Raw genomic sequence first — 22212 nt, forward strand, 5'->3', positions numbered from 1 at the left:
AGAGATGTGAAAATCTGCTGTGATCCCATTCATAATAATACAGGCTTCCAAATGGTGAGATTATTTCTAATGAGAGACTTTCCAATATATCAAGCACAGTTCTGGTGAGTGTGGCTGTCTTGCAGTGAATGAGAGTGTCTTCCAATAAGTGAGAGCCTTCCAGTGAGTGTCTTCCAATAAGTGAGAGCCCTCCAGTGAGTGTCTTCCAATAAGTAAGAGCTCTCCAGTGAGTGTCTTCCAATACGTGAGAGCCTTCCAGTAAGTGTCTTCCAATACGTGAGAGCCTTCCAGTGAGTGTCTTCCAATAAGTGAGAGCCTTCTAGTGAGTGTCTTCCAATAAGTGAGAGCCTTCCATTGAGTGTCTTCCAATAGTGAGGGCCTTCCAGTGAGTGTCTTCCAATAAGTGAGAGCCCTCCAGTGAGTGTCTTCCAATAAGTGAGAGCCTTCCAGTGAGTGTCTTCAAATAAGTGAGAGCCTTCCAGTGAGTGTCTTCCAATAAGTGAGAGCCTTCCAGTGAGTGTCTTCCAATAAGTGAGAGCCTTCCAGTGAGTGTCTTCCAATAAGTGAGGGCCTTCCAGTAAATTAGTCTTCCAATAAGTGAGGGCCTTCCAGTGAGTGTCTTCCAATAAGTGAGGGCCTTCCAGTGAGTGTCTTCCAATCAGTGAGAGCCTTCCAGTGAGTGTCTTCCAATAAGTGAGGGCCTTCCAGTGAGTGTCTTCCAATGAGTGAGGGCCTTCCAGTGAGTGTCTTCCAATAAGTGAGAGCCTTCCAGTGAGTGTCTTCCAATAGTGAGGGCCTTCCAGTGAGTGTCTTTCAATGAGTGAGGGCCTTCCAGTAAGTGTCTTCCAATAACTGAAAGCCTTCCAGTGAGTGTCTCCCAATAAGCGAGGGCCTTCCAATAAGTGAGAGCCCTCCAGTGAGTGTATTCCAGTGAGAGCCATCCAGTGAGTGTCTTCCAATAAGCGAGGGCCTTCCAGTGAGTGTCTCCCAATAAGCGAGTGTCTTCCAATAAGTGAGAGCCTTCCAGTGAGTGTCTTCCAATAAGTGAGAGCCTTCCAGTGAGTGTCTTCCAATAAGTGAGAGCCTTCCAGTGAGTGATTTCCAATAAGCGAGGGCCTTCCAGTCAGTGTCTTCCAATAAGCGAGGGCCTTCTAGTGAGTGTCTTACAATGAGTGAGGGCCTTCCAGTGAGTGTCTTCCAATAAGTGAGAGCCTTCCAGTGAGTGTCTTCCAATAAGTGAGAGCCTTCCAGTGAGTGTCTTCTAATAAGTGAGGGCCTTCCAGTAAATTAGTCTTCCAATAAGTGAGGGCCTTCCAGTGGGTGTCTTCCAATAAGTGAGGGCCTTACAGTGAGTGTCTTCCAATGAGTGAGGGCCATCCAGTGAGTGTCTTCCAATGAGTGAGGGCCTTCCAGTGAGTGTCTTCCATTGAGTGAGGGCCTTCCAGTGAGTGTCTTCCAATAAGTGAGAGCCTTCCAGTGAGTGTCTTCCAATAAGTGAGGGCCTTCCAGTGAGTGTCTTCCAATGAGTGAGGGCCTTCCAGTGAGTGTCTTCCAATAAGTGAGAGCCTTCCAGTGAGTGTCTTCCAATAAGTGAGGGCCTTCCAGTGAGTGTCTTTCAATAAGTGAGGGCCGTCCAGTGAGTGTCTTCCAATAAGTGAGAGCCTTCCAGTGAGTGATTTCCAATAAGCGAGGGCCTTCCAGTCAGTGTCTTCCAATAAGCGAGGGCCTTCTAGTGAGTGTCTTACAATGAGTGAGGGCCTTCCAGTGAGTGTCTTCCAATAAGTGAGAGCCTTCCAGTGAGTGTCTTCCAATAAGTGAGAGCCTTCCAGTGAGTGTCTTCCAATAAGTGAGGGCCTTCCAGTAAATTAGTCTTCCAATAAGTGAGGGCCTTCCAGTGGGTGTCTTCCAATAAGTGAGGGCCTTACAGTGAGTGTCTTCCAATGAGTGAGGGCCATCCAGTGAGTGTCTTCCAATGAGTGAGGGCCTTCCAGTGAGTGTCTTCCATTGAGTGAGGGCCTTCCAGTGAGTGTCTTCCAATAAGTGAGAGCCTTCCAGTGAGTGTCTTCCAATAAGTGAGGGCCTTCCAGTGAGTGTCTTCCAATGAGTGAGGGCCTTCCAGTGAGTGTCTTCCAATAAGTGAGAGCCTTCCAGTGAGTGTCTTCCAATAAGTGAGGGCCTTCCAGTGAGTGTCTTTCAATAAGTGAGGGCCGTCCAGTGAGTGTCTTCCAATGAGTGAGAGCCTTCCAGTGAGTGTCTTCCAATAGTGAGGGCCTTCCAGTGAGTGTCTTCCAATGAGTGAGAGCCTTCCAGTGAGTGTCTCCCAATAACCAATAAGCGAGGGCCTTCCAATAAGTGAGAGCCTTCCAGTGAGTGTCTTCCAGTGAGAGCCTTCCAGTGAGTGTCTTCCAATAAGCGAGGGCCTTCCAATAAGTGAGAGCCTCCCAGTGAGTGTCTTCCAATAAGTGAGGGCCTTCCAGTGAGTGTCTCCCAATAAGCGAGGGCCTTCCAGTGAGTGTCTTCCAATGAGTGAGGGCCTTCCAGTGAGTTTCTTCCAGTGAGTGAGGGCCTTCCAGTGAGTGTCTTCCAATGAGTGAGAGCCTTCCAGTGAGTGTCTTCCAATAAGTTAGGGCCTTCCAGTGAGTGTCTTCCAATAAGTTAGGGCCTTCCAGTGAGTGTCTTCCAATAAGTGAGAGCCTTCCAGTGAGTGTCTTCCAATAAGTGAGAGACTTCCAGTGAGTGATTTCCAATAAGCGAGGGCCTTCCAGTGAGTGTCTTCCAATAAGCAAGGGCCTTCCAGTGAGTGAGGGCCTTCCAGTGAGTGTCTTCCAATGAGTGAGAGCCTTCCAGTGAGTGTCTTCCAATAAGTTAGGGCCTTCCAGTGAGTGTCTTCCAATAAGTGAGAGACTTCCAGTGAGTGTCTTCCAATAAGTGAGGGCCTTCCAGTGAGTGTCTTCCAATGAGTGAGGGCCTTCCAGTGAGTGTCTTCCAATAAGTGAGGGCCTTCCAGTAAATGAGTCTTCCAATACGTGAGGGCCTTCCAGTGAGTGTCTTCCAATAAGTGAGGGCCTTCCAGTGAGTAAAAAACAGAGAAAATAATGTGCGCTACTATCTAACCCAGAATTTAGAATATAAATATAGTGCAGTGACTAAACCACATAAATAAGTGACCAAGAAATAAATCACAATAACCACAGTGAGGGTGTATATATGAAGAAAATTATATCACATAACCGTGTATTTGTAGAGGCGTCTGCTGCTATAAACACAGGGGGTGGCTCAGCACCCCCCACACTCTAAGAAATGGAAACAAAAGAAACAGCGCACAACGCCAAATAGTGAAGCAAGTAATGCTATGTATTAGTAATTACAGGGTAATAAATCTGCGTACATCAAAACAGTGGAATAGGTGCATTTAGTGTGTTTCACACAAGTTACCACTCAGCAACTGTTGTCAGAAGAGTCTGCAGCTTGCTTCTCTCAGCGGGGGTGCTACGTTGGTTCAGGAGCAGGATTAATGTCCAAAACCCCTCATCCCGCAGTACATCGCTCCCTAGGGGATTTCCCTTTACAGCAACCACGCTCCGTTGCAGGTATTGGTGCTTGGTGGGACCGCTCGCGCTTCCAAGCCGTCTGGTGCAGCTCGTGTAGCTCAGCGAGCAGATCCACTGTACGGGGGTGAGACCTCAGCTCTGCAAGGGTACACTCGGCGTGCCACGTTGTCGCGGGATACTGCGTGATGACGTCAGTCTCCGCAGCAGCGAGGGAACCGGCAGGGAGGCAGTCAAAGTCTCTCATATGCCCAAAATTACCACCGGGAGTAATACTAGCAGGGTGAAGCCAATGGAGGCAATGGCAATATTAAGGCACTAGATAAAAATCATCCAACATGTTTCGTAGAATAAACTACTTCTTCATGTTGGATGATTTTTATCTAGTTTATACAGTGGATCTGCTCGCTGAGCTACACGAGCTGCACCAGACGGCTTGGAAGCGCGAGCGGTCCCACCAAGCACCAATACCTGCAACGGAGCGTGGTTGCTGTAAAGGGAAATCCCCTTGGGAGCGATGTACTGCGGGATGAGGGGTTTTGGACATTAATCCTGCTCCTGAACCAACGTAGCGCCCCCGCTGAGAGAAGCAAGCTGCAGACTCTTCTGACAACAGTTGCTGAGTGGTAACTTGTGTGAAACACACTAAATGCACCTATTCCACTGTTTTGATGTACGCAGATTTATTACCCTGTAATTACTAATACATAGCATTACTTGCTTCACTATTTGGCGTTGTGCGCTGTGTCTTTTGTTTCCCTTCCAGTGAGTGTCTTCCAATGAGTGAGGGCCTTCCAGTGAGTGAAAGCCTTCCAGTGAGTGAGTCTTCCCCTGCGTGAGAGCCTTCCAGCGAGTGAGATCCAGTCAAGTGACTACCTTCCAACATGAGGCCAATTCCAAATTGATAAGACTTCACTACACCATGTGACACCCACTCCTAATGAGTGACACTTGACATGCTAATGGCTTTGACGTATTGTATGTCTTTATTTATATAGCGCCATTAATGTACATAGCGCTTCACAGTAGTAATACATGTGGCAATCAAATAAATAACAGATAATATAAATAACATGTCATGGGAATAAGTGCTTTAGACATAAAAGTAACATTAAGGAAGAGGAGTCCTTGTCCTGAGGAGCTTACAGTCTAATTGGTAGGTAGGGAGAATGTACAGAGACAGTAGGAGGGAGTACTGGTAAGTGCGTCTGCAGGGGGCCAAGGTTTATGTATCACGTGTCCAGTATAATCCACGGTGCTATTCATATGCTTCTTTAAGCAAGTGTGTCTTAAGGTGGGTCTTAAAGGTGGATAGAGAGGGTGCTAGTCGGGTATTGAGGGGAAGGGCATTCCAGAGGTGTGGGGCAGTCAGTGAGAAAGGTTTAAGGCGGGAGAGGGCTTTAGATACAAAGGGGGTAGAAAGAAGACATCCTTGAGAGGAACGCAAGAGTCGGATGGTGCATAACGAGAAATTAGGGCTGAGATGTAAGGAGAGGCAGAAGAGTGTAAAGCTTTAAAAGTGAGGAGGAGAATTGAGTGTGAGATGCGGGATTTGATTGGAACGTGACGACTCATTCATTGAATCTGGAGCTACATCATTACAGAGGAGCCTCTTCCATAGATGTGGAAACACCGCACAACTGCAGGATAATGTAATCACAGATCATGTGCTGGTTCTGGATGCATGTGACCCGCTGAACAAGTTACCCTTCAGTGAGGGAGCTCTTGATTTATTAGTAGGAAGGAAACATTGTTTCCCTGATTCTCTCTTATCCTGCACCATGCTGAGTCTCACACTAAATGCTATTTTTACAATGCGGCATCTCCCCCACACGATGAGACATCAGAGCGGCTTCACTAAATATTAACTGCTCCCACTACACTGAGGCTGGCACATTGCAGGAGTAACGCAGACTTTATCAGAGAACTGCAGAGCGTTACTCCAGGGGGGCTCAACTGCAGTGCCCAAGACCCCACTCCAAAAGGTCAGGTTTTTAGGATATCGCTGCTTCAGCACAGGTGGTGCAGTCGTCGACTGAGCCACTGATTAAGCCACACGTGCTGAAGCAGGGATATCCTGAAAACCTGACCTGTTGGGGAGCTCTTGAGGACGGGAGTTGAGTGCCCTTGCGTTACTCCAATCCTCTGACGGGGAGCTGCAGACTGTCATGACATTAGTCCCCGCGCTCACATAAGTCGGCAAAACATTATTTTAATAACCATGCCATCAAAGATGGTCGCAGAGCATCGCTTCCCAACTCCTGCACTTCTGGAGATGCAGGGCATTGTCACGCAGGCATTTACACAGAGGCCGCAGAGCATCGCTTCCCAACTACTGCACTTCTGCAGATACAGGGCATTGTCACGCCAGCATTTACACAGAGGCCGCAGAGCATCGCTTCCCAACTCCTGCACTTCTGCAGATACAGGGCATTGTCACGCCAGCATTTACACAGAGGCCGCAGAGCATCGCTTCCCAACTCCTGCACTTCTGCAGATACAGGGCATTGTCACGCCAGCATTTGCACAGAGGCCGCAGAGCATCGCTTCCCAACTCCTGCACTTCTGCAGATACAGGGCATTGTCACGCAGGCATTTACACAGAGGCCGCAGAGCATCGCTTCCCAACTCCTGCACTTCTGGAGATGCAGAGCATTGTCACGCCAGCATTTACACAGAGGCCGCAGAGCATCGCTTCCCAACTCCTGCACTTCTGGAGATGCAGGGCATTGTCACGCAGGCATTTACACAGAGGCCGCAGAGCATCGCTTCCCAACTCCTGCACTTCTGGAGATGCAGGGCATTGTCACGCAGGCATTTACACAGAGGCCGCAGAGCATCGCTTCCCAACTCCTGCACTTCTGCAGATGCAGGGCATTGTCACGCAGGCATTTACACAGAGGCCGCAGAGCATCGCTTCCCAACTCCTGCACTTCTGTAGAGACAGGGCATTGTCACGCCAGCATTTACACAGAGGCCGCAGAGCATCGCTTCCCAACTCCTGCACTTCTACAGATACAGGGCATTGTCACGCCAGCATTTACAGAGGCCGCAGAGCATCGCTTCCCAACTCCTGCACTTCTGGAGATGCAGGGCATTGTCACGCAGGCATTTACACAGAGGCTGCAGAGCATCGCTTCCCAACTCCTGCACTTCTGCAGAACAGGGCATTGTCACGCCAGCATTTACACAGAGGCCGCAGAGCATCGCTTCCCAACTCCTGCACTTCTGCAGATACAGAGCATTGTCACGCAGGCATTTACACAGAGGCCGCAGAGCATCGCTTCCCAACTCCTGCACTTCTGTAGATACAGGGCATTGTCACGCCAGCATTTGCACAGAGGCCGCAGAGCATCGCTTCCCAACTCCTGCACTTCTGGAAATGCAGAGCATTGTCACGCCAGCATTTACACAGAGGCCGCAGAGCATCGCTTCCCAACTCCTGCACTTCTGCAGATGCAGGGCATTGTCACGCCAGCATTTGCACAGAGGCCGCAGAGCATCGCTTCCCAACTCCTGCACTTCTGGAAATGCAGAGCATTGTCACACCAGCATTTACACAGACGCCGCAGAGCATCGCTTCCCAACTCCTGCACTTCTGCAGATACAGGGCATTGTCACGCCAGCATTTACACAGAGGCCGCAGAGCATCGCTTCCCAACTCCAGCACTTCTGGAAATGCAGAGCATTGTCACGCCAGCATTTACACAGCGGCCGCAGAGTATTGCTCCGCCAGGCCTGAAAGTGTTAAACTGCCCTAACCCGATCACGGCACCATTAACATTTAAGGGGGCTCACTGCCCCCTCAAACTCTTCCCTGCAGCTGTGCGTGGCTGCGTGGTTTGGCGAAGAGAAAGATCTCGGGGGGGAGGTGGGGAGGGGGTGCGTTAACCCCTCCCCTGCCACACACCGGACACGCAGCAGGAGAGCCAGTGACAGTGGCGGCCCCGGAGCCTGACGTTACCATATGTGGGGAGATGAGAGTCACCCACCTCTGGCTCCCAGACGGGAGTTCCTCCCTCTTGACTAACTCCTTCCTAAAATGGAAGTCACTTTTACGCTGCTGTAGTTTTTTGGCATGAGGAACTGGGTGGGGGGGTTATGTTTTTAAATTTTTAAACGCCTTAACTCCTTCTGAACAAGGCACTGAAGACCCTGCGATAGTGAATGGCTTAACCCAGCGGTTCCCCACGCAAGCCTTCCAGCACCACTAACAGGGCAGGCTTTCAGGATACCCCTGCTTGAGCACAGGTGGTTCAGTCAAAATGATTGGGCACCTGTGCAAATGAGAGGATATATTTAAAACCAGAGACAGAACATAAAACACAGACAAAGCTCAGTTTTAGTACATCCAGTGAAACTCATACACGGTACAGTGCCTAAATATATATGTATGAATATCTATTAAGTAAAATGGTCTTTTAGTTTGACATTTTTGGCCAAAATTGTTGTAAGCCCCTGAGCCAACTTCACAGCAGACCACAATTCAGGGGTCCCTAACGCTAATATAGATTCTTAGTAACCTGTATAATAACAGGAAGAATGATTTATAGTAAATCTGTCAATATTAGTTGCAAAGTTCTAAGTCTGATTGAAGCCTTTATTAACCTGTACATTACCAGGAAAAGCACTCTGTATTAGAGTTGTCACAACCATCCTGCAAGCAAACAAGTTCCCCTGTGTGGGCGATGCTATGGAGTGAGCCCTTAACCACTAGGACCCATAAGGCTCACTCCATAGCATCGCCCACACAGGGGAACTTGTTTGCTTGCAGGATGGTTGTGACAACTCTAATACAGAGTGCTTTTCCTGGTAATGTACAGGTTAATAAAGGCTTGAATCAGACTTAGAACTTTGCAACTAATATTGACAGATTTACTATAAATCATTCTTCCTGTTATTATACAGGTTACTAAGAATCTATATTAGCGTTAGGGACCCCTGAATTGTGGTCTGCCGTGAAGTTGGCTCAGGGGCTTACAACAATTTTGGCCAAAAATGTCAAACTAAAAGACCATTTTACTTAATAGATATTCATACATATATATTTAGGCACAGTACCGTGTATGAGTTTCACTGGATGTGCTAAAACTGAGCTTTGTCTGTGTTTTATGTTCTGTCTCTGGTTTTAAATATATATTGCCATGCTCAGTAGCACTCCTCTGTGACACTCATATGCTTATATATATGTTGTGGTTCATTTGGGGGTTCAATAGGAGCTTGTTAGGTGTCCAGTATATTTTACAAATGAGAGGATATCCTGAAAACCTGGCCTGTTAGTGGTCTTTGAGGACTGGAGGTGGGAACATCTGGGTTAACCCTTTAACTCTCTAGGTTAACCCACCAATGCGTTGCAGGCCCCTCTGACAGCGAAAGGATTACTTACTCCATCAGAAGAGCCTTTAATGCAATGCTCGGAGTGACCACTGTGCCACCCTGCTCTACACATATACACACCGTGCACCCAACCAACCCCTGCTCTACACATATACACACCGTGCACCCAACCAAACCCTGCTCTACACATATACACACCGTGCACCCAACCAACCCTGCTCTACACATATACACACCGTGCACCCAACCAACCCCTGCTCTACACATATACACACCGTGCATCAAACCAACCCCTGCACTACACATATACTCACCGTGCACCCAACCAACCCCTGCTCTACACATATACACACTGTGCACCCAACCAATCCCTGCTCTACACATATACACACCGTGCACCCAACCAATCCCTGCTCTACACATATACACACCGTGCACCCAACCGACCCCTGCTCTACACATATACACACCGTGCACCCAACCAATCCCTGCTCTACACATATACACACCATGCACCCAACCAACCCCTGCTCTACACATATAAACACCGTGCACCCAACCAACCCCTGCTCTACACATATACACACCGTGCACCCAACCAACCCCTGCTCTACACATATACACACCGTGCATCCAACCAACCCCTGCTCTACACATATACACACCGTGTACCCAACCAACCCCTGCTCTACACATATACACACCGTGCACCCAACCAACCCCTGCTCTACACATATACACACCGTGCATCCAACCAACCCCAGCTCTACACATATACATACCGTGCACCCAACCAACCCCTGCTCTACACATATACACACCGTGCATCCAACCAACCCCAGCTCTACACATATACACACCGTGCACCCAACCAACCCCTGCTCTACACATATACACACCATGCATCCAACCAACCCCTGCCCTACACATATACACACCGTGCATCCAACCAACCCCTGCTCTACACATATACACACCGTGCATCCAACCAACCCCTGCTCTACACATATACACACCGTGCACCCAACCAACCCCTGCTCTACACAAATACACACCGTGCACCCAACCAACCCCTGCTCTACACATATACACACTGTGCACCCAACCAACCCCTGCTCTACACATATACACACCGTGCATCCAACCAACCCCAGCTCTACACATATACACACCGTGCACCCAACCAACCCCTGCTCTACACATATACACACCGTGCACCCAACCAACCCCTGCTCTACACATATACACACCGTGCATCCAACCAACCCCTGCTCTACACATATACACACCGTGCACCCAACCAATCCCTGCTCTACACATATACACACCGTGCACCCAACCGACCCCTGCTCTACACATATACACACCGTGCACCCAACCAACCCCTGCTCTACACATATACACACCGTGCATCAAACCAACCCCTGCACTACACATATACTCACCGTGCACCCAACCAACCCCTGCTCTACACATATACACACTGTGCACCCAACCAATCCCTGCTCTACACATATACACACCGTGCACCCAACCAATCCCTGCTCTACACATATACACACCGTGCACCCAACCGACCCTGCTCTACACATATACACACCGTGCACCCAACCAACCCCTGCTCTACACATATACACACCGTGCACCCAACCAACCCCTGCTCTACACATATAAACACCGTGCACCCAACCAACCCCTGCTCTACACATATACACACCGTGCACCCAACCAACCCCTGCTCTACACATATACACACCGTGCACCCAACCAACCCCTGCTCTACACATATACACACCGTGCACCCAACCAAACCCTGCACTACACATATACACACCGTGCATCCAACCAAACCCTGCACTACACATATACACACCGTGCATCAACCAACCGCTGCTCTACACATATACACACCCGTGCACCCAACCAACCCCTGCTCTACACATATACACACCGTGCATCCAACCAACACCTGCACTACACATATACACACCGTGCATCAACCAACCCCTGCTCTACACATATACACACCCCGTGCATCCAACCAACACCTGCACTACACATATACACACCGTGCATCCAACCAACCCCTGCTCTACACATATACACACCGTGTATCCAACCAACCCCTGCTCTACACATATACACACTGTGCATCCAACCAACCACAGACCATGCAGCGTTTTGGGTTAAAAGAAGATTTCATCACAACCATAACACACTCTGTTCTAGGTCTTCAGTCCGGCTGTACTACCCTCTGCCCCCCTTTTTTGTGTGACTTTGCTGGCCACATAAGCAGAAACAAAAAGAAAACTGCAGCTGTATCATTAACCGCCCCCTCCCCACCCCCCCCCCCCCCCGTACGTGCTAGAGCAGGGGCAGCCAACTCCAGTCCTGGGGGGCCACCAAACGGGTCAGGGTTTCACGATATCCCTGCTTCAGCACAGTTGGCTCAATCAGTGGCTCGGTCCTGTGCTGAAGAAGGGATATCCTGAAAACCTGGCCTGTTTGTTGGCCCTTGCAGACTGGAGTTGGCCACCCCTGTGCTATCAAGCTCTGGAGGAGTACGATGCTGGGACATGGTAATAAACTTGAATTCAATAACTGAGACCCTAGTACTGAGGCTGTCTATGAGACACCTTCTTCAAATAAGTGAGACTGTCCCCCGGCGAGTGAAACAGCCTTTGAATGAGTGATAATGTCTTCCAAAAAGTGACATTGTCTTTCAGTCTGTTTTCCAGACTGTCAATGAGACTGACTGTTAATGAAAGAGACACCCTTTCAATGTGTGAGACTGCAGCCCAGCCTGCCTTTTACCCAGCTCCTGAAATGTCTGACTGCTAGGGCTCTACAGCCACACATGGCATGTGTGTGCTAGACACGGTGCCACCCCTGTGGGTAGAGAGGTCACTAATGTGGGGGAGAGATTGCAGGCGGTTCCTGTTTATTTAGCTTGCTGACCTTTAACTTCTTCTCCCACCCTGTGTGACTCCGGTACAAGTCATTTACCTAAAGCACCAAACTTCTGCAGCCCAGGAAAGACCAAAATGTCCTTATATAGGTGCGCCTGCAGCTGTGCTGTGGGCAGGGGACGGATCCACACGGCATTGCTGGGAAGTCTAAACTTAACCTTTGAAGAGAACAAGATAGAGCCCAGTGGGTCATTTGTAAGAAGTGTAAAAGTTAGTCATTATAGCAATTAATTATTTAGTATTTATCAAGGGCCTTATATTGGAAATAATCTACAAGTAGGAGGACTAGAAGTGTACTGCAACATAATTACAGTGTATATATATATATATATATATATATATATATATATATATATATGCCTTTATCACACACCATAACCCCCCCCCCCCCCCCCCCCCCCAACAGGTCAGGGCTTCAGGATATCCCAGCGTCAGCACAGGTGGCTCAATTGAGTCACCTGTGCTGAAGCAGGGACTGATTGAGCCACCTGCGCTGAAGCAGGGACTGATTGAGCCACCTGTACAGAAGCTGGGACTGATTGAGCCACCTGTGCTGAAGCAGGGACTGATTGAGCCACCAGTGCTGAAGCAGGGATATCCTGAAAACCTCTAGGGGGGGGGGGGAGAGGGAGGGGGTCTTGAGGACTGCAGTTGAGCCCCCTGTTCTAGCACATACTGTAACGTGTTTTCTTACTGTTTAAATGAGTGGTGCTGCGGGAGAGAATGCAGCGTTCCCCCCCAAGTTATATTGTTAAAATAGTTCCCCTGGAAAGACGCAAATAATTTCGTGGGAAGAAACATGCAGCTAAAAGTACCTGTCCTACCGGCTTCTCCAGCAATACGGGGTTCTGTCAGGGTGATGGCGAACACTAATTGACATGTATTGTATGTATCTCTTTATTTATACCGCGCCCACAGTGTACTCGGCGCTTCCCAAAAAAGACAGCGCAGGGAATTATAGTATAAGAAGTGGAACGCGCAAAATCAAACAATAGGAGTGGAAACCCCTGCCCCGAAGAGCTTACAATCTAAGTCTGGACACAGGTTCCCTACAGGCCGTGGCGAGATCCTTGCAGAACCTGCATAGTTCAGGTCCGGATAGAGTTAACGCAGCCTTAGGAATTCCAATGGCGTGGCTGGAAATCAACAGCGCCAGGTACCGCTTCCCCTCCCGCGTGCGAGCCCGGCCTGGTGATTGGTGGCTCACCCTCATTGGCACATACCTCTCCCACCCCCCCACTTACATCCCCCTTTGTGCCCGGCACTAGGAGTGGGCAAGTGCAGAGGACCTGCTATAGAAGGCAGCCTGGTTCTGTTTAGTGATGGTCCATTACATACACATACAAGAGTTACAGGATCAAGCTCCAACATGCTGTGGATTCACTATTAAATTAACACGTGTCGGAGAAGGTGTCTAAACACCAAAGCACAGAGTGTGACTGCCCTCCCTTCATTGTGTGTGTGCAAGAAATCTCCGCCAAGGTCACATGGAGACACAGAAGGAACGATTCCCCGCCTGTTTCATAACGCATCAGGTTTTGCATCTCGTCCTCATTTTTAACCCCTTCTTGTCTACGACACCAAAATAAACAAACAAAACGTTCGCCGTCAACGTCTCTTCCGACCGGTATGGCGCGGACGCTGTAAGACACGATGGCGCGACTAGGTTCTCCGTCTCAAGAGTCGCCCCCGCGCAGACTCCGTGCGGCAGCAACGCATTATTAGAGCGCTCTTATTGCAGGCGGCGACACTCCTTTCAATTGTTGACCCAACGTCAGAGCTTTCCATGGAAGGCGTCTGATTGCAACCCGTCCCAACTGGCTTTCCCTAAGTCGGTCCCGGAGTATTGGAGCCAAGTGTTCATCCTACTCTACTGCCAGAGCCGGCTGCGAGAGTAGGAAGCCTGGGCTAGCATTGAAAGTGGCCACTTGGTACCAGATAACCCAGGCCGTTTTTTTTTTTCCAATGAGTTTGTTCAATTGCAAAACCCGGAACAGGGTGAGGCTGAGCTGGGGGGCACAATGAACTCCTTCCGTGCCACATGTACCCGCAATGTAGTAGCATTATCAGGCACGGGCCACGCCGGTAAGCGCAAGGGTTAAGGAGGTATGGGTTGAAAGTAGGGGAAGAGGTGCCGTCTCTCCAGGGCTGCACTACAATGCTATGCAGTAATCCGCGTGGAATGTAAAGCAGGCAGCAGCCCTCTCTCGCTCTCTCGCGCTCTCTCTCGGGTGCTCTCAGGGAGGGGTAGGGGAAGAGTTCACACAGAAAACCTCTGTAGTTTCACCTTATAAGGACAGAGCCTGGTAAGAGGAAGTTAAGGATTGGTCCGTGAGACGTGTCCCAGTTGCATATTATTCCCATTTTTTAAAACAAAGGCTGCGTAACCACTTCAGTGCAGAGCAATGCACCGCCATTCTCCCTCTCTGTATAGAAAAGGGTTAATGTCCTTCCTATAGTCAGACAACCTTTTTTTTTATTATTATTATTATTATTATTTAGATATTTTTTCCTAAGTGTGTCCGAGTCCCAGAACTTTACCTGTCCAGGACAATATCCACTATGTAACATTAATCCAATTCAACATGTAACCGCATACGGCAAAAAACATGGATCAGTAACGGGAACAAACGCGTCGCGTCAACTGGCAGCGTTAATAACTCTGAGAGGGGGAGTCCCTGCAGCAGAAAGTTTACAATCTAATCAAGGACAGGCTCGGCTAGGCCTTGTTTTAAATATCGTATCCCTAAAGTGTACAGCAAATAACAAATTCACACGTCTCAGACAGGGCAGCAACTCTGCCCTTCCCCATTATCTCTTAGCGTGCACTGCTTCCACTGCAGCCAAGGATTCTGGGTAATGACATGCAAATAAGCACTCCGGGTCACTTTCTGCTTCTGGTTCATTTTAACACGGGGTTGTGATTTGCTGGAAACTGCATGGTGAAGGGTCCTCGTCACTTTTTGTCACCCACCCTAACCGGTTTAGTATCTGCTTATAAAGTATACACCTGTAATACTCGCTGGAATGGCAATACAAGTTATCATAAGCACCGGAGAAAAAGCAGGAAGTGCCGAGCCCGTCCCTCCCCCGGACAGTCACAGCCTGTGCTCACCCAACACTGGAATGGAGATCGAGAGCACTGATATTACTAAATGTAGGTGAAGGCCTGGTGAGAGGGAGGTACAGTAGGGGTCCTGCTCAATGCACATGGTCGCTTGCATGTAATAAAGGAGACTGCAGCAAGACAACACCTTACTATACCAAGGAGAACTACGTGTTTGTTTGTTTGTTTTAGTTCTCAAAATACATTTTCACTTCTTTTTAAATGGGAGGGGGTGTGGGGGGGGGGATGGATGGGAAGGGAGGAGAGGGGAAAAGGTTGAGGGTAGGGGAGAGAAGGTTGGGGGAAGGAGAGAGGGGGGAAGGGGGGAGAGAAAGGTTGGGGGGGAGTGGAGAGAAGGTTGGGGGAAGGAGAGGGGGAGAGGAGAAAAGGTTGGGGTAAGGCGAGGGTGAGGGGAAAGGGGGGAGAGAAACAGGGGAGAGGGATGAGATGGGGGAGAGAAGGTTGGGGGAAGGGGAGAGGCGAGAAGGTGGGGGGGATAGGAGAGAGGTTGGGGGGGAGAGGAGAGAAGGTTGGGGGGAGTTGAGAGGGGAAGGGGGGAGAGGGGGAGGGGAGAGAAGGTTGGGGGAAGGAGAGGGGGGGGAAGGGGGAGAGAAGGTTGGGGGAAGGAGAGGGGGGAGTGGAGAGAAAGTTGGGGGGAGTTGAGAGGGAAAGGGGGGAGAGGGGGAGGGGAGAGAAGGTTGGGGGAAGGAGAGGGGGGGAGCGGGGAGAGAAGGTTGGGGGAAGGAGAGGGGGGAGTGGAGAGAAGGTTGGGGGAAGGAGAGGTGGGAGAGGAGACACGGTTGGGGTAAGGTGAGTGGGAGGGGAAAGGGGGGAGAGAAACAGGGGAGAGGGATGAGATGGGGAAGGGGGAGAGAAGGTTGGGGGAAGGAGAGGGGGAGGGGGAGAGGAGAGAAGGTGGTGGGGAGAGGAGAGAAGGTTGGGAAAGGAGAGGGGGAGGGGAGAGAAGGTTGGGGGAGGGGGGAAGGGGGAGAGGAGAGAAGGTTGGGAAAGGAGAGGGGGAGGGGAGAGAAGGTTGGGGGAGGGGGGAAGGGGAAGAGGAGAGAAGGTTGGGGGAAGGGGAGCGGGGAGGGGAGAGAATGTTGGGGGAGGGGGGAAGGGGGGAGAAGGTTGGGGGAAGGGGAGCGGGGAGGGGAGAGAATGTTGGGGGAGGGGGGAAGGGGGGAGAAGAGAGAAGGTTGGGGGAAGGGGAGCGGGGAGAGGAGAGAATGTTGGGGGAGGGGGGAAGGGGGGAGAAGAGAGAAGGTTGGGGGAAGGAGAGCGGGGAGGGGAGAGAATGTTGGGGGAGGGGGGAAGGGGGGAGAAGAGAGAAGGTTGGGGGAAGGGGAGCGGGGAGGGGAGAGAATGTTGGGGGAGGGGGGAAGGGGGGAGAAGAGAGAAGGTTGGGGGAAGGGGAGCGGGGAGGGGAGAGAATGTTGGGGGAGGGGGGAAGGGGGGAGAAGAGAGAAGGTTGGGGGAAGGGGAGCGGGGAGGGGAGAGAATGTTGGGGGAGGGGGGAAGGGGGGAGAAGAGAGAAGGTTGGGGGAAGGGGAGCGGGGAGGGGAGAGAATGTTGGGGGAGGGGGGAAGGGGGGAGAAGAGAGAAGGTTGGGGGAAGGGGAGCGGGGAGGGGAGAGAATGTTGGGGGAGGGGGGAAGGGGGGAGAAGAGAGAAGGTTGGGGGGAGGGGAGAGAATGTTGGGGGAGGGGGGAAGGGGGGAGAGGAGAGAAGGTTGGGGAAGGAGAGGGGGAGGGGAGAGAAGGTTGGGGGAGGGGGGAAGGGGGGAGAGGAGAAAAGGTTGGGGAAGGAGAGGGGGAGGGGAGAGAAGGTTGGGGGAGGGGGGAAGGGGGGAGAAGAGAGAAGGTTGGGGGAAGGGGAGCGGGGAGGGGAGAGAATGTTGGGGGAGGGGGGAGAGGAGAGAAGGTTGGGGAAGGAGAGGGGGAGGGGAGAGAAGGTTGGGGGAGGGGGGAAGGGGGGAAAGGAGAGAAGGTTGGGGAAGGAGAGGGGGAGGGGAGAGAAGGTTGGGGGAGGGAGGAAGAGGGGGGAGAAGAGAGAAGGTTGGGGGAAGGGGAGCGGGGAGGGGAACCGCAGTAAGTAATTGATTACCACGTGGAATAGGATAGAATTAGACTTAATTAAATATAAAAGGTTATTGCTTACTGCACCAGGGTCACTGCGACTGCACTTTAACCGGCGAGTGTGGCTGTTCTCGCCCTAACGCAGGGCATTGTGGGAGGGTGCTGAACGTGAACGTTCGGGTGTCATCCCACCTTGTCAGGATGCTGCAGGGCAGGATTTGGGTGCTGTGTGTGTGTGTGTGTGTGTGTGTGTGTGTGTCTGTGTGCTGTGTGTCTGTCTGTGTGCTGTGTGTGTGCTGTGTGTGTGTGTGTGCTGTTTGTCTGTGTGTGTGTGCTGTGTGTCTGTCTGTGTGCTGTGTGTGTGTGTGTGCTGTGTGTGCTGTGTGTGCGTGTGTCTGTGTGCTGTGTGTGTTCTGTGTGTCTGTCTGTGTGTGTGTGTGTGTGTGTGCGTGTGTCTGTGTGCTGTGTGTGTGCTGTGTGCTGTATGCTGTGTGTGCTGTGTGTGTGCTGTGTGCCTGTGTGTGTGTGCGTGTGTCTGTGTGCTGTGTGTGTGCTGTGTGTCTGTCTGTGTGTGTGTGTGTGTGTGTGTGTGCGTGTGTCTGTGTGCTGTGTGTGTGCTGTGTGCTGTATGCTGTGTGTGCTGTGTGTGTGCTGTGTGTGCGTGTGTCTGTGTGCTGTGTGTGTGCTGTGTGTCTGTCTGTGTGTGTGCGTGTGTCTGTGTGCTGTGTGTGTGCTGTGTGCTGTGTGTGCTGTGTGTGCTGTGTGTGTCTGTGTGCTGTGTGTGTGCTGTGTGTCTGTCTGTGTGTGTGTGTGTGTGTGTGCGTCTGTGTGCGTGCTGTGTGCTGTATGCTGTGTGTGCTGTGTGTGTGCTGTGTGTTGTATGCTGTGTGTGTCTGTGTGTCTGTGTGTGTATGTCAGTACTAGTAGAGTAAGTGATGTAGCAGGGCTGAGTGTGTCTGTGTGTTGTGTGTGTGTGTGTGTGCTGTGTGTCTGTCTGTGTGCTGTGTGTGTGTGTGTGCGTGTGTCTGTGTGCTGTGTGTGTGCTGTGTGCTGTATGCTGTGTGTGTGTCTGTGTGTGTCAGTACTAGTAGAGTAAGTGATGTAGCAGGGCTGAGTGAGTGGAATAACAGACTGAGCTATCGCTCCCGAGCGCTGGTTTCAGCCATGAACTGTTCTTCGGTCACTACGTTGATTTTAAATAATCTCTCGTGATACGGCGCATTGCAACTTGTTTAAACAACATGGCATGATCCGTTGCAGGAGAGCGCCGGTTCTGAGATCCAGCATGGCGCAGAGGTGGCCCGTGTTACACGGATCACGCGGTGACACTGTCACTGTAACATCCAAGTTACAGGGGCAGATAAGACACACAGACACCTGCCAATGACCTGCTAGGAGTGTCCTGGGGGAATGACCGGTGAGCCGTCCTTACTGGGTCACAGCCCTTGCCCTCCCGGGAGGGGACGCGTCCGGCTAGCCGGGGTCCCTGCCTGCGTATAAAGTCCTCCGGTTCCTTATAAGGAAGTCTAAATGTACTTATTTCTTGACCCAAGTCTATACACGCTTACTCATTAACCCCGTGTCTGCAAGTGGGCCTGCAACGCATTGCTTCACCCGCCAGGCAGAGAAGGGGGTTAGGCTAGTGAAGGGTTTTGTAATGTTACCCTCTGCAGGATAAAGCAGCGCTGAGTATAACTACACATTTCCAACCCCTCTGCAGCTTGTTATGATTTGAGAAGAGGCCCCAGCACATTGTTGAATAACAGCTTTTCATTACGTCTGCTGGCGCACCAATCCTGTGCCCAATGGCTTCCAAACCACTCCAAAGGCTAGTAAAAAAAAAACTTACAGTGGGGAGGGGCTGTAATGTGTTACTGGCAGCTAGTGACTCGCAACACTATGTCTTGCAGGTAGATCTGCCACTATAAGGATTGAAGGCTAGCACCAAACTATAGCCACCCCCACTTCAGAGATCAGTTATTTACAAGGTGATTCCTCCAACCTCCAGGTTGGACTCTAATCCCTGACACCAGGGATTCAAGCGTATGAGAGGTAAACTTGTTGCTTTAGGAATCCTGACATCCTCCTCCACCCCAGCGGCAGTCAGCAGGCTTCACAACAACCCAGCCCGGAGACCCTTTAATAATTGATGGTGACATGTTGATACAGGAGCCAGGAAGTAGATAAGAATTGGGCTTTGTGAGCCTCTGGCCTGTGCCCCACAAACCCCCCTGCCCTGAGGAAGCAGGAAGCCAGGGTCCCTCTCTGCACCTCAAGCAACAAAGACCTCCCCCCCCCTCCCCAAAACAAGGGGCTGCGATAAAGTGAACCACTCATCCAAGCAACGACTTGTTAGCGGTTCCTCACAAGGCGTGTTCTCACTGTATCTCTCTGTGCCTCAGCGCACCTTTACCTGCCGTACCAAATTATCATGTGTTCCTTTCTCTGCTTCAGAAGACTGGACTGGAGCGGGCACTTCGCATGTTATGGATTATGCCACCAACGAACCAATGTTCTGTGAAGAACATCTGCCCAAACCGTCGCCAAAATGTGCGCTTGTAAATGGCATAATAAATAACTTTATTTGGCAAATCCCAAGTGGCCGCTCTATCGTCAACCCACCTGCTGTGCCAAGGACATTTAAAGTGTGTGTGTTGCTCCAGTGTACTCAAGGCCGAGCTCACGCTACCTGCTTCCATGCGTGCCTGCGCCGCACGCTCCAGCAGCCCGGCGATGTGTGCTCAAGCTGCAGGAGTTGGATCGCGGCAGGGGGGCGCGAAAAAAATTGGCATATGTACCCACTTCATAGGTCAGCCTAACTGATATGTACATATCTCTACATATCTCTGTCTGAAATTCACCTTCAGGCTCACGCTTCATACAGCAACGCTCCAACACCGTGTCCGCCAACTTACGTGAATGTATCCGCACTTTAATGTATTGCGCAGATGCAGGTGGCCCGTCTCCCGTCCCCACTGCTGACCCCCCCTCTCCCCCGTCTTCACTGCCGAGTCTCAATTTTAGCAGCCAATCAATGTAAACGTCTGGACATTGATTGGCTGCAGAAATTGACCTCGCGCTGCTGCAGCCGGAGATCACAGATTGAAAGGACTCCCGCGACTGCAGCCGTACTTTGCAGCCAATGGTAGTTTCGATGCTGGACAGTACCGTTGGCCGCCAGGGGTCGGTGACGAGCGCGCGCACGTCGTGTAGCGCGCTGTGTGAGCGGGGCCTAAGTATGCATCCTCTTCAGAGAACGCCGTGTAGATCAGACACGCCGGGGGCGCCGTGCTTTAGGAGGCTGCATGGATGTGTACCTGTAAAGTATTACCCCCAGAGGGATAACTCAGTCTTATACTGTAGACATGTAGCGTTGTAATATTTGTTTTATACTGTGTAGGCCACTGGCTCTCAACTCCAGTTCCCAAGGCTCACCCGAACAGGTCAGGTTTTCAGGATATCCCAGCTTCAGCACAGGTCGAAGACTGAGCCTCTGATTGAGCCACCTGTCCTGAAGCAGGGATGAATTGAGCCACCTGTGCTGAAGCAAGGGATGATTAAGCCACAAGTGCTGAAGCAGGGACTGCTTGAGTGACCTGTGCAGAAGCAGGGATATCCTCAACACCTGACCTGCGAGGGGGGAGGGTGTAGAGACTGGAGTTGACCCCCCCCCCCCTGCTGTCGGGTGTCAGATCGCCACTGAACCAGCATTTCCTTTAAGAAAATCCCGTATTTCCCGTGTAAGATCCTACCCATAGCTGCAACTTTAACCTTGCGGCTGGCTGCACCCAGAACCTAGAGTACGTTTCTGATCGATAAGTCCAGGCTGGCTGATCTCCTTCACTACAACATGTATAAAACGCATCAATCCTGAGTAAGTGGAATAAATTATTTATCCTCTGCAGCCTGCACAGGAAGCACCCCCCCGATGAGCATTAAAAGCCTTATAGATCAAGCTGACAAACGAAAGACGTTTCCTACGCACAACTGCGTCAACGTGCAAGAAAGGCGCTAGCCGCGTATTTTTTTTTTATGTAATGGCTTGGTCTTTGAAGCAGAAGGATCACGCCAGCTGAGGCATGGCACACTGGGCTGGCGCTAAGAGACAAAAGACAGAAGTAGCTGGCGAAGGTTTTTCGCGCGTCCCATTGCGCGCCTTGCAAGTCCCCCTATTACTGCTCGGGGTAACCACTCTCCAAAATGCTTATTGACACTCCAAGTCCGTGCAAAGCGCCCCGAGCATCGCGGTTAAGAGGAGCGAGACACACAGATCAGGCCTTCGCGGCGTTTGACACACTGCATCCTACCCGGTTTGACTTGCCTATCCTGTGATCCTCCAGGGGGAACATTGTATATACGGTACTGCAGGGGCAGGGGCAACTCCAGTCCTCAAGGGCCACCAACGGATTTCCAGGATATCCCTGCTTCACGCAGTTGGCTCGGTCATTATGATTGCCCCACCTGTGCTGAAGCAGGGATATCCTGAATACCCGACCTGCTGATGGCCCTTGAGGACTGGCGTCGCCCTGCCCCTGCAGTACTTCCTGTGTGCAGTGCACGCCATTGTTTCTCGCATGCGGCTGTTTTGCCTAACATAGTAATGGAGATCAGGCGGTTCCTGGTGTCGGCCTTTTGTGGTCACAGGATTCTCGCACTCGTCTGGAATTCAGGGACTTTTCTGGGCATTTTATTTTTCGAGCTACAAAATTGGGCCTGGGGGCCCCCAGAGACACTTCCTGCGCACATGATGGGGAGGATGCAGCGTGCCGGGCTGAATAAGGAGCCCTGCTTACCTAATGAAAGCGCACAGACCCCTCTGTTACAGCCTGTAATGTAAGTCCCCTGGGGACCGCAGGCTCGCATTAGCTCCGACCAGCTGCCAAGTTCTGTGCTAATGGGTTAAATGGGATTGAAAAGTACTGGGTAAGACGCAGAGGAGCAATGCACAGAGACAACCCATCTGTCCTGCTGTCAGAATCAGGGGGAAGGGAGGGGAGCCTGCCAATTAACCCACTCTGGGCAGAACGCTGCTTGATTAGTATCGTTCATTTGCAGTTATATATAACATGGTCTCGGCCACCGTCCCGTTGTGTCCACGGGAGTCCCAAACGCGTCGTAGAGACGCGCGTCACTGAACCGCTCGCCCTGTCCGCTTCCACTCCTATGGACCTTTGCGCT

Source organism: Ascaphus truei, chromosome 22, assembly GCF_040206685.1.
Source record: "Ascaphus truei isolate aAscTru1 chromosome 22, aAscTru1.hap1, whole genome shotgun sequence".
NCBI lineage: Eukaryota > Metazoa > Chordata > Amphibia > Anura > Ascaphidae > Ascaphus > Ascaphus truei.